This window comes from Cupressus sempervirens, chromosome 3, assembly GCF_028749045.1.
Source record: "Cupressus sempervirens isolate cs-2001-9-10 chromosome 3, ASM2874904v1, whole genome shotgun sequence".
NCBI lineage: Eukaryota > Viridiplantae > Streptophyta > Pinopsida > Cupressales > Cupressaceae > Cupressus > Cupressus sempervirens.
This window is the reverse complement of record NC_143120.1, coordinates 251,095,503-251,108,605: the sequence shown is the minus strand read 5'-3', so window position 1 is coordinate 251,108,605 and position 13,103 is coordinate 251,095,503.

Sequence of the window (13,103 nt, the reverse complement as noted above, 5' to 3'; positions counted from 1 at the left end):
TTATTGATAATAAAAGTTCAAGTGTACAATGCTTATCGCTTGATGCGAATATATAACAATAGAAGAGACTCTTTATATTCTAACCGAAGATCTCTTGAGTTTCTCATAACTCCTATAATTAAATATGACTCTTCGAATATTCATGCCTCAATGCATGTGAATGACACATGTCATTTACATTTATAATATTAGAAATTAAAGTTTAAGTAAGATGACAATAACGATAATAACGTTCATATTTCTAGAGATAAAGATCTCTATCACAGCTACCATCTTCAACACTCCTCCTTAGCTAGAGAGAGATCTTTAGCTGAATACTCACATAAAGCTGCAATAAAAAATATCAACGATAAATTCTGATCATATGAATTCAAAACATAATTCATGGAGTTATTCGATATGAACACCTATAACAATGAATCATATTCATGGAATCATTCAATATGAAAACTTGTAACAATCAATCATATTCATGGAATCACTCAACATGAAAACTTGTAACAATTAATCACATTCATGGAATCACTCAACATGAAAAGATTTGTAAGACTCACAGCTAAGCTTTTATTCACGGACTCTCTTAATGTGAACTGTCATGGAATCTCTCAACATGACATCCAATTCTCATCACGGAATCTCTCAACGTGATGACATCATGGACTCTCTCAACATAATGTTCACTATCGCATAGTGAAAGAGTTATCATAGTTGATCTTACAATCTCATATATTCACACAAGAATAGAAATAGGCATAATAAAAGCAAGACTTGGTTCCATTTAAGTCTCAAGTTTTAACAGATACCACAAGCATCACAAGCAGATATGACAATGAAGGGGATTCCATAAGCACTCCCTCTTAATTATGAAGCCTCCCTCTGAAGCTAAAACGTCTAACGATTAATCATTGCTTTTCTTGTTGCATCCTGTAACAAAGAGAGATTAGTAAACTAATCTATTATATAAAGAGAGATCAATACTGAAAAGAAAACACTATTCCCAACTATATAAAACCAGTGAACTTCCATGGAGCCAAACATTACTCCTTAAGTATATGTTGCTTTTTCAACAAAATCCTTTCACACAAGAATATTTTTCACAATATCAGTCAAAGACAGTACCAATTATAAAGCCTCTGTTTAAAACTAAGAGTATTATAATCACAGAAGACTCCAACTGCAATACATATGTAGAAATAAATCTCTTATATTCAATTCTGTATTGACTCTAATGTCATAGAGACATAACACAGAATGACATTAATTGTTAATTCTGCAGAATCAAATGTCAAAACTGAATTCTTCAATCACAATAGTAACAATCCCCACATTTTACCAAACACTTGAAATAAAATCTTCTTTCATTTTCAAATTTAAGACGAGACATTCTAATTCTTGGAGGCTGCACTGATTTTTATCAGCAGGGCCATGAAAGTTAAAATAATAATAATAAATTTGCAGCTCAGTAGCTGCAAACAATTTCTATTTCGCAGAAGCAGAAAAATACCTGGCCGATGAAGTAAATAGGATAAGACAGCCTTGCGGCACAGGCGGCCTGATTGGCACCCTTCTCACCTGCAAGCGTCTGCCCTGTCCGAGCGGCAATTGTTTCTCCTTCTCTTGGAATTCTGTCCACTTCCACATATATACCAGCATTTGCAGAGCCTACAACTACCAGCGCGGGCATGACGTTCGGCTTCAGAACCTGATCCGACATTACGGCCTTGGGCGAACTATAATACAATATCACTGTCCGCTTACATGGGCGAGTGAATGAAATGGATTTGGTTTGTTTGAAGGCGGTTTTGAAATTAAACAAGAGAGGTTTTGAGGAAAGCTGGCAAGGCTGTTTTATTGCAGTATTCCTCATCGGGTCACAGCATTGAGACATTTCCTCCGCCCCTTTGGTGTTAACATTAAGATTCTGTTGCCTCAACTCCGCAGGGGAAATATGTTCCAAAAACCCTACTTTGCAATTACTCACAGCGGGAGATGAAGACGAAGATACAAAGGTGCCTTCGAGAAAACGTATCCCGAAAAGAAGTGAAATCAATCACAAAAAAAAAAATTCAGACAGCATTATCAAGAATGATTACACAAAAATATGGAAAACATGACACCCAATGCCTAAAGATCGCACTTAATCAACGCAAGTGCCTGTCGTTACAAGATGAAACATGTGCACAGAAAACCCGCTCAAAACATCCACTATGGAGAAAATATCATATGAATAACAGATTCCACCCAACGAAGTTCATTAGCACACCAAAATAAAAAAATAAATAAATGAAAAGAAGCTGAAAGTTAGAAATTGAGAACTTGGATTGGACATCTACTGTGATTTCAAAGAACATAAATAAAACTAGAGACGATATTGATGCCCATCCATTATGCTACAATGAACCGATTGCACAAATGATAGAAAAGTAACCCCATCCAAAAGAGAACCAAAATGTGAAGGAGCCCGACAATCATGTTGCTAACAAGGCTCTGATACCATGTTGAAACTGGAGCCCAAAAATCAATGAAGATAATAACCAGCAATAAGAAAGAGAAAAACTGAAACAAAGAACACCAGAAATATCCTGGGAAAACCTTTCGAGAATGAAGGGAAAAACCCAGCCACACAACAAAATATATCTTTATTGATAAAGTACAATGCTCATCGCTTGATGCGAATATATAACAATAGAAGAGACTCTTCATATTCTAACCGAAGGTCTCTTGAGTTTTTCAGAACTCCTATAATTAAATATGACTCTTCGAATATTCATGCCTCAATGCATGTGAATGACACATTTCACTTACATTTATAATATTACAAATTAAACTTCAAGTATCCTTTTCAGCTAAAGATGACAATAACGATAATAACGTTCATATTTCTAGAGATAGAGATCTCTATCGCAGCTACTGTCTTCAACATTTTGGAGGCAGATTTAAGGATCTGTTCTCCATGTCCCAAAAAGTACATTTGAGTATAAGGCACTAAGAGGATTTCACCATCTGATGTGAGAACTGTGGTCGTGAAAGAAAACTCAAAATTTTTGTTGGTAACTGTAATGACCTGCATCATCAGTAGTTAAAAATGCCCACTCTGTTTTTGGCCTACCTGCGATATAAAACTAATAATAATATTTATAATATTATAATACCAAAGTCTTTAAAATAAATAAATAAATAATAATATGATAGTGAAACTATAAAATTAAGTTAATAATCATAAATAACAATGTTAATGTATTAAAGATGAGGCTGACCGTATAATAATTTGTAAAGACATCAATAATAAAGATAAACTCTTTTATTTTGACCCCATAAATCTAAATGTGCAGAATTTACATTTAGAAATGGAATCAGAAATTCCGATCACTTGATGTGAGAGGAGTAGGAGACGTTGGAGCACACTCTAGTGCCAGATCTTTGCTATTTGGAACATAATGCATTTGGTTTACGAGAAAACGTGCACTTCCTGGAACTTTAAGGGGCCTTATATCATATCTAGGAACTATGGGGAATTGTAGAACAAAGCTTCTTTGCAGGTGAAAACATGGCTGCCAGTTAAGGCTTTGGGATGTTGATCTTAAATGAGCGCTGCACCATTGTTTTTTTAGGGCCTTTAGGGCCTTACTCATCTAAAGTTGGCAGAGCTGCTGGGATTTATGAAGTGACCAAGTCTGCTGAAGCTTGAACAAGTTCAGACTATCTACAGAATTTACAGAAAATACATCCAGGGTTCATAGAAACAGGGAAATTTGTTCCAGGTTTGATCTGGGTTTGAATTGGATCGGGACCAGGGGCCTGGACCAGTGAACTAGACAACATGGTGCTTGGCCCATAGTTTGTAAACTCTGCGAGTACTCTCTGAGTTGCTGAGTGCTTTATTCTTTTGCTAGGTGAGCTTTCACAACTTTTAACCTTGCCTTTTTGGCCTAAGTTACTGGTTTGAGTTCGGTTTGAAGTTTGAGAACCGGTTCACAAGTTCGTCAAAATTTTGGAAAGGGGTTTGGGTTCATAGTACAAAAACATGTAAAAGTTACCTATACATATACACTTATTTATGAAACATGAACTTGAATATTTTATTTATTATTTGATAACATAATAAAAAATAATTTTACTCTTGCATTTTTTGCCTAAGTTCCTGGTTTGAGTTTGGTTCCAAGTTTGAAGTTTGAGAACCGGTTCGTAAGTTCATCAAAATTTTGGAAAGAGGTTTGGGTTCGTAGTGCAAAAACATGTAAAAATTATGATATTGCTATCAGGACTTAACTATGTGATTTTGAGTCAAACTCATTGACCCATGTTTCATTAGTAGTGATTCAACATGAATCCATCTGTCATGAGAATAAATGGAACACTTAGCACTCATTGGATCTAGGTGATGTTCACAGGGGTGAAGCACCGGGACTTCTCGGGAGGTCACCCATCTCAGTACTACTCCAGCCTGAGCACACTTAACTACAGAGTTTCCTCCATGATTTAAACCCGAAGCTTGCAACCCCATTTGCAAAACCTTCACCAAGTGTTGTGCCTTATGAACCATTCATTAGAAAGCCCCTTAAGCTCATCAATTGATAAGTAGGAGGTAATTTCCACAGCAAGTTAAATTGTGATATTGCTATCAGGACTTAAATGTGTGATTTTGAGTCAAACTCATTGACCCATGTTTAATTAGTAGTGATTCAACATGAGTCCATCTCTCATGTAAAAATTATCTATATATATACATATTTATGAAGCATGATTTAAAATTAGAATGTAGCATAGTAGTGTAAACACATTTAAACAATAAAAACACCATAAACTTGTAATCATAATGATCATACCATCATATAGTTCAAGTAACAAGTTCAACATCAAAGGTCGGATTAAATCATCACTTGAATATTTTATTTATTATTTGTTAACATAATAAAAATTAATTTTACTCTTTGCATTTTTGGTCTAAGTTACTGTTTCAAGTTTGGTTCTAAGTTCGAAGGTTGGGAACCGATTCACAAGTTGGTTAAAATTTTGGAAAGGTGTTTGGGTTTGTAGTACAAAAACATGTAATTATCTATATATATACATATTTATGAAGCATGAGTTAAAATTAGAATGTAGCATAGTAGCATAAACACATTTAAACAACAAAAACACTATAAACTTGTAATCATAGTGATCATACCATCATATAGTTCAAGCAACAAGTTCAACATCAAAGATTCAAAACATTAAAGGTTCTCTTTTAGAGCCGTGCCAGCTGAAAGGATAAATAAAACAGGGATGCCCATTGGCTCTTGCTATATTTGTGATTGCTTCAAACAGTAATCTTTTACTTGTTGAGAGATTTGACTAATGGAATGAAAATCAATGATCTTTATCTTCCCAGTAAGGATAAATTCTTGAATTTTCAGGTTGCTGATAATACTACATTTTTGGTGATTTTAGAGCAATGAAAATTTGAGAACCTAATGTGCAAGCTTGATGGTGCTAAGAATTTCAAAAGCAAGTCTATGTTGCTAAGCTGGATCTGTTCACCTCTTGACTAGTTTAAGAAGTTTGAGCTGAATCGAGAGGGTTCCAACATGCAAGATACCTTGGCCATCACATTTGCTATCTATCCTTCTCTTAAATCAATGTGGGATTGGATTAAATTAAAATTGAAATTAAATCCTCAAATGGAATAGACACACCTCTTCTTAGCCTGTACAAGCAAGTTAAAAAAAATTATGTTCTCTTATTTTCTGTATGAGGTGTATGGCTACTTTGCAATAGCCAACTTATGAAATTCAAAAAAGAATAAGGAAATACCTCTGGTTTGATGAGGATTAACTGCATGGTTAGTCTGGATTCGAACTTGTTTCAAACCCTTTTGAAGCCAAAAACTTGCACCCTGCCTGAACCAGACTTCGAGCCAGATCCCACCTTCAAACCAGTTCGAACTTCTGCTGGTTTGTGGTCTGCAGGGACGAACCATGGTAACTTAGTTTTTGGCTGGTAAAATACTGTTAAAATGCCCTTCTCACATGTTTTTGCTGTAAAATCATGCATTTTCTCTTTTAAGGTGACAGTTTTTAGTTTAATACATTTTATAATTGAAATTTACAAAAAATATATATATTTCTTTAAGAGATTTTACTTTTTAGTACTTTCTAAGTTGCTGAGGGCTTCCCAGGTACTCTCCAAGACCATAAACTATGGTTTGGCCCATATCTTCTGCCATAGCTTTCAAATTTGAGATAATATACTTTTTACAGTACTGTTTTCTCAGGCATCAAGTTTCACAATTTCTGGCACTAAACAGGGCTTAATTTAAATTTAATATAAATAATATCATTGATATGATTTGAAATGGCATTCCTCGTAATTCTCTCCAATTTACTGAAGGAGTAGTCCTCTGTAAATTTTATTTCTAGGGGACTTCCAACTCTTAATATTAGGACAGAATGGATATTCAAATTAACCTGTGGGACCTAAATATTTATAGCTAAAGTATTCTAAACTTCCTGGTTCAATCCCAGTCTGGTCATAGTATTTGATAGAGACATTCTTCTTGTAGTTTACAACCTTTCACTGAGAGGAATGCCCGGCCACATAGCAGACAGATTCAATCACATTACCTATTCCTAGATTTAATACTTCTTTGCCATGGTGTAAATAACGTTAGGTCGTTCTGGCGACTGGAAGGATGGTGAGTGGGTTACAATACAATTATCTGTCTGTGAGCGAGCATAAAGAGTTTGCGAACTGCAGTGGAGCAGGAAGAACAGAGGGTAATACAAAATGAACCAATAGATAGTAATAGGTGAAAAGATATGTGCATCATTTTTTGTTCACCTTCAAGAACTTTCACATGTGAAAGTAGAGATAGAAAGTGGCCAGAAACACTGACAATCTGCAGTCTGCTCAATATCTTCTTCCACAGCGATATAAATAAGTTATACCAACTTCAAGGTGTCCAATGACAACGTGTTGCATTTTATCAGATCCACAGCATAAAAGAATGAAAATCAGGTGTTGCCTCTGATAATGAAGCAAAACACCCCAGCACTAGTTCCATGTTCACCATCAATTGTGCAATAGCATCATTTGTATTCCATGTGAGCTGCATATTACTAGCTCCAGTCAAAGAATTGTATGACCAACAACATGAAGTCTTCCTTTCACCTTACTATCTTAATCCTAAGCTTGAAATCCTTGTTTGGCAATCTTTTTAGTTTGTCATTGGATTTGTGTCATTTCCCTGTTGCAAGGGAGGACTTAAATCCATTAGAAAATTGTCTTATATATAAGACATCACAATTTCTGAATATGCTGCTCCAGAAGATGAAGTGTCAAACAATATTTATGCGTAACCATATGGACAGCAATTGTCCTCCCATGTATGATAAGATGATCGATATATTAGAAAAACATATATTAATAATGATCGGCGACTTTCTTAAATCATCATCTTCAAAGAGAAGGATGAGTTAGTTTTAACAAAGCACAGTTAAGTGAAAGGATGCAACTTAATAAATGAAGGGATGCATTGGTTATGTAAAGAGATATCAAGTTTGAAAAGACATATCCTAGGCTGGGAGGAAAATGTATAAGTATCAAAGGCTAGCTTTTAAGAAAGTGTTTAGAGTTTTGTCTACAATTCAGGAACTCTAATCATGGGAAGTGGATAAGGGTGGAGATGGAATGGGGGGAACAGATCAATCAAGCATCAGCAGTGATCCATCCAAAAGGACACATACCTTGTCAGAAGCATCAGTTAGTTTGGAAATGCAGCAATTAGGTTAAGAATGAATACTTCTCATCCCAAAGGCTCACAACTTCAAGAAAAGTCGTATCTTACAGGGTGATGGAAGAATATAAGAGAAAAACCAACCATTCAATGAGAACAGGGATCAATGGAGGCAAACATATACTAAACAGTGATCATTATTACAATCGTGATAGTTACTTTAGTCCAGAAATGATGGAAGCATGAAGAGGTGCCATCCTTGCTTTGGGAGCAACTCCTCCCCAAGGGCCGCCACTTAATTGTAATATTAAGATATTTCAGGGGTAGCACCACTATGGGAGAGAGCATCAATGAATAGATTCAATTCTATTTGCATAGGGACTTGTAAGATGCAGAACAGTCCATTAGATATCACCAGTCAGGCATATTGATGGAGGAACGAATTGGGGATTTCTATCCATTGCACGTAATATCATTCCAGTTCAATGATGCTATGCATGAGACACATGTACTTGTAAGATCAGAACAGTCCATGAGTCATCAGCAATTAGGCTTGTAGATGGATCAAATTGGGGATTTCTACCTATTGCAGTTAAGATTTTTCTTGTACAATGATGTTGTGCAGGAGATGCGTGCTTAGTATACTGAATTTATTGTTGCTTATCTGAATCTGCCAACATTTATGTATTCTTAATTTAATGGATAATGGACTCATTTAGGCACACACCTCTCATATAGATGGGAAATAGCCACGGTCCCAAGAGGGATACTATCGGCTGTTGGGCCTAGGGTTGAGGATTAACGGATTGTGGGCTTCTCACTAAGCACACCCTCTCATGTGGATGGCGAGAGCTACATGAGATTGAGAGGGATGGCTCCACTTGTGGGCCTATGATAGTGGATCATGGAAATCTCACAAGGTAAACCCCCTCATATGGATGACAAGAGCCACATGAGGTCAAGAGATAACATCGGCTTTTGGGCCTAGGGTAGATGATTAATGGATTATTGACTCCTCACTAGCTCCACTTCCTCATCTGGCTGCAAGTGCCACATGAGGCCAAGAGGGATGGCATGAACTCACGTCTATGATAGAGGATTGATGGTTATTGGTACTTCATTATGTACGTTCCCTTATAAGGAAGTCGAGCCATGTGAGGTCAAGAGGGATATTATTAAGCTCTTGGGCCTAGGGTAGAGGACTAATGTACTATGGACGCTTGTTAGGTACACCACCTCAACTATTAGAGTTGGCATTAACATCTTTGTTATTTTTAGTAGTGATAGAATTAAATGGTTTAAGTAAATAATTGGAATCATATGTCTTTTAGGCCCAGACATGCATCACTACCTAATAGAACTTGTTATAATGAAACAAAATAGGTAAAATGCAAAAATACTATAGTATAAGATAATAAATTATCAGTTGCCTCTTTTTGTTTTTGTAACAAGTGATATAGTTTTATTAATATTAATGGAATAAAGTACAAACCAAAGATTCGCATCATAACCAATGACAAAGCAAGCTTAAGACATTAACATGCTAGCCCAGAAAATGGACACACTGAAATTTTGCCAAGCAGATGCAGAGGATCCAGCATTGTGCCCCCAACGACGCATCATCTTTTCCTTGGTCTCATTAACCATGATTTCTCCCGTCTCCACTTTCCCTTTTTTTCTGCCCAACACTGACAATTGCCGCAATGCTGAGGAGACCCCGTCTTGCTCAGTGTGTGCTTCCTCTTCCTCTGTCGTTGCGGGTGTCTCTTCCCACTGCTTAACAAAATGCAATAACTCCACCCATGCACGACCAGTTTCTCCCCCGCGCTAGATAATAATCAGGATAGAGGAGTTGATCATTATGAATGACTGGACTTCTTCCCTGGCACCCTCAAACTGCTTCCACATTCTTTTATTTGTGCGAAATCCAACACCCATTACAGCAATCTCTAACCATTTCGACACTACCGACTCTACACAAATATCGATCATTCTCCTTGCTTCTTTCATACTCTCAGAGAGAAGAAAAGCCCAAGCGTAGAAGAGGGAAGAGATGTTGACATTCGTCCTTGGATGAAAAGCCTTGCTATTGTACTCATTCCCAAAAAGCTTGCGTGGTAAGCGATAAAATTTGCCTTTGTTTATCTTAAAGACTTCCGCTAATCATCTCTGAGAAATTTTGCCACGAAATCCTTGTCGATTTCTTCAGAGTCTACAAATAGAAATTGGCCTCACTATTCACACTGTCACTATTACTAGATGAAGACATGCGACTGTGGACCTTTTTAAAATATCCGCCCAATGTAGAAAGTTCTGTTTCCATTTCTTGTGTTACAAGGCAAGATGCAACAGAATCGTACTTTGATTTACATCTCGCCTCTAATTTCTTCGCACACGACCTCTATCACCTTTTCACTTTCCTTTTGGGTGTTTTCTTCGGTTCATTAGCACTCTAATTGATCCCTCCAATGTTGGTCATGTCAATTACTTGGGCCCATGTTGGAATTTAAATCCCTCCAAAATTCCTTTACTATCTCAACTCGATGATGTAGACTAACACCCACAATGGCTATTATGTCGACTATTACATTGTTCTTTGGTCACACTTATTAGAAAAACTGACTACCAAACAACCTGCAACGTTATTAGTTCCAACTAGGAGCTGTTTTGCATCTAACATTAGCATATTGTCCTTAGTATCTCAAATTACACAACCTACATGACATGTCGGATTTCCTTTGGAAGCCTCGTCAAAGTTACATTTCACCACCCCTCTCCTAAGCTGCCAACTCAAGCTGTTTGTCATTTGTAGGAAAATGATTAACCCTTAAAGGCCAATGAATGGGCGTAAAACGGATCAAAGGCCAATAGGATTGTATTCTCAAATCATTCCTAGTAAAAGGAATCTTAGAAACATTGATTTGAGATGTTGAATTACTTACCAATTATGATATTCTAGAAATAGAGAATACTGAGAGGGAGGAGTGAATAAATGTTCCACAAACTTTTGCCCAACTATGGATATCTTTAACAATTTTTAAGCATGTAGATATGATCAAATTGAAAATTAAGCATATCTTTAACACAATGCAACTCATAACGCTGTTATTTGTTAACTAGGGAAAATTTGGCCGAGGGAAAACCCAGGTGGGGATGGTACCCACAATTGATTCAATAATCAAAAGTATCTTGTGAAAAATATTGACCTTGTTAGGAGTTTATTATAATTGTATATCTCTGTTTGTTAGAAGACCAAGCCTTATTAGAATCTTCAATCTTGTTAGGAGTTGTTATTACAACACAAAAGTAGCAAGTTGAGCCCATTGCCCAAATATGCATATAAAATAGTACAATTCGTATACAAAAGTGTAGATACAAAAACGTTTCTAATAGGGTTGACTTCAATAACTGATTTGTCCTTTGTAGCTCTCCTTACAATAGTGATCATACATTTGTACAATATTGTACTATCATCAAGTTTGCATTAATATTGATTATATAAAGTGTGAATTTAAACATTATATTACAATTCCATGCTTATTACAAACAAAAAGTGTCTTCCTTGTTACCAAATTGCTTAACCAGTCGGTCTTCAATATTTTGCACGTTTCTTGAAACTAAAAATAACTTCTTGCTGAGTGAGGGTTAACATCTAGGGTGTCATCCTAACCTTGTTATGTCGTCGTTTTGGTAAACCAAAATAATCCCTTAACCAAAGTGCCTTTACTCTGTCATTTGCTCTATTCAGCCTGTTATGACATGTACTTGGAAAATTGCCCATAACTCTATCCGTACAAGGAATCTCCTTGAGCGCTTTTAACCACGTGCTCATTACATAATGTACTCCCTTGCCTCATCTGTGCATAGTCTGAAGTGCCTCTAGTGAACTGAGCTAAAACAAAATGTGTAACTATTCCTGGTTATCTTGAATAATACTTAGACAATTGTCTAAGTCCAAGTATCCAAAACTTAGTAATATATTTTTCTTTTTTCATAGGAGGTACAAGTTGCCATCAATGACAACGCTATATCATCCTTATGTATCCGCCTAGCCACATTGCCAACTTTCTCCCCCTTTGGCATTGATGGCAACATGTGAGAAAATTGGTTAAGTTACACAATTCTTCAAACTTGTGGTCTTGTGAAAATTTCTAAATTCGTGGATCATCTTTGTCTTATACATAAGATAGTGTACATTCATACTGAATTCCTATACTCTTCCTTTTACTATATTTATAACTCCTTACAATAAAGTATACTTAAAAATTAACAATTTTCCTCAATACTCCCCCCCACCCTCGTTGATATCAATGACAAAGGTGAGTCAAAATTTATATACATATCAACATTTTGTTACCTTACTTTTTTCAAGCTTGTTGCATGCTAATGAGTGCCATGCACTCTCCAAAGCTTTGCTTTAAGTTGGTCAACTCTTTCTCAGTCATCGTCAGAAAGATATCTTCATTGCTGTTTGTTACTTCCCGCTGATTACCTCACCTTACGCCATTCATAGTGTTGAGGATGGGAACCCTTTTTCAGACCTATTCGAGAGCATCTCCAAGTTTGGGGGCGACATCATCATCCTAGGAGATTTTAATGCATGGACTAAAGATCTCTAGACCCCCCAATATGACCGTGGGTCCGATTTGATTTGTACTACTGAGAGGGATCTTACCAGTATGGGGCTTCAGCGTTTATCCGAGGATCACAATGGACCTCTAACTTGTTATGGTCGCCACCTTCTCCAGCTCTATGAGTCCTCCAACTTGGTGATTCTGAATGGCCTCTCTTGTTTCTTGGGTTCTGAGCTTTTTACGTGTTGGCCTCATAGTGGGGGTGCGAGTGTGGTGGATTACATCCTCGTTGTTGCTTCCTTTCTCCCCTCCATCCAAAATTTTACTATCTCCCGTCTTCCCTTGGCTGATCATGCCCTTCTTAGCCTTTCAGTCCGTGTTTCTTCCCACCCTTTATCACCCATCTCTACTCACCCTGCCCGGTTCCACCCCCACACTCGTTTCTGTTTTGAGGATAGTGATCAAGACCTCTTCATTTTTCATTTGAGAAGATTCCTCTGCCCAGCTAGCTTCACGGATCACAATTAGGTGTCCACCATGTTTCACTCACTAGCTACCGCGATTTGGGAGTCGGCTCTTCTCTCTATCCCTCACCGCTCCATTTCCAGCACTCATAGATAAGCTCGACGAAATACTTGTCCCATGAATCAATGGTTTGATGATGACTGTAAAACTTTCCACCACTCCTTGTGCTTGGCTTTTGATACTCATTCCCCCGCTTTCACCAATTTACGACTCTCTTACAAACGCTTTCTTCGCCATAAAAAGCGATTATTTATTGCTTTACAGGGCAGATCCCTCTGAGACATGCTTAT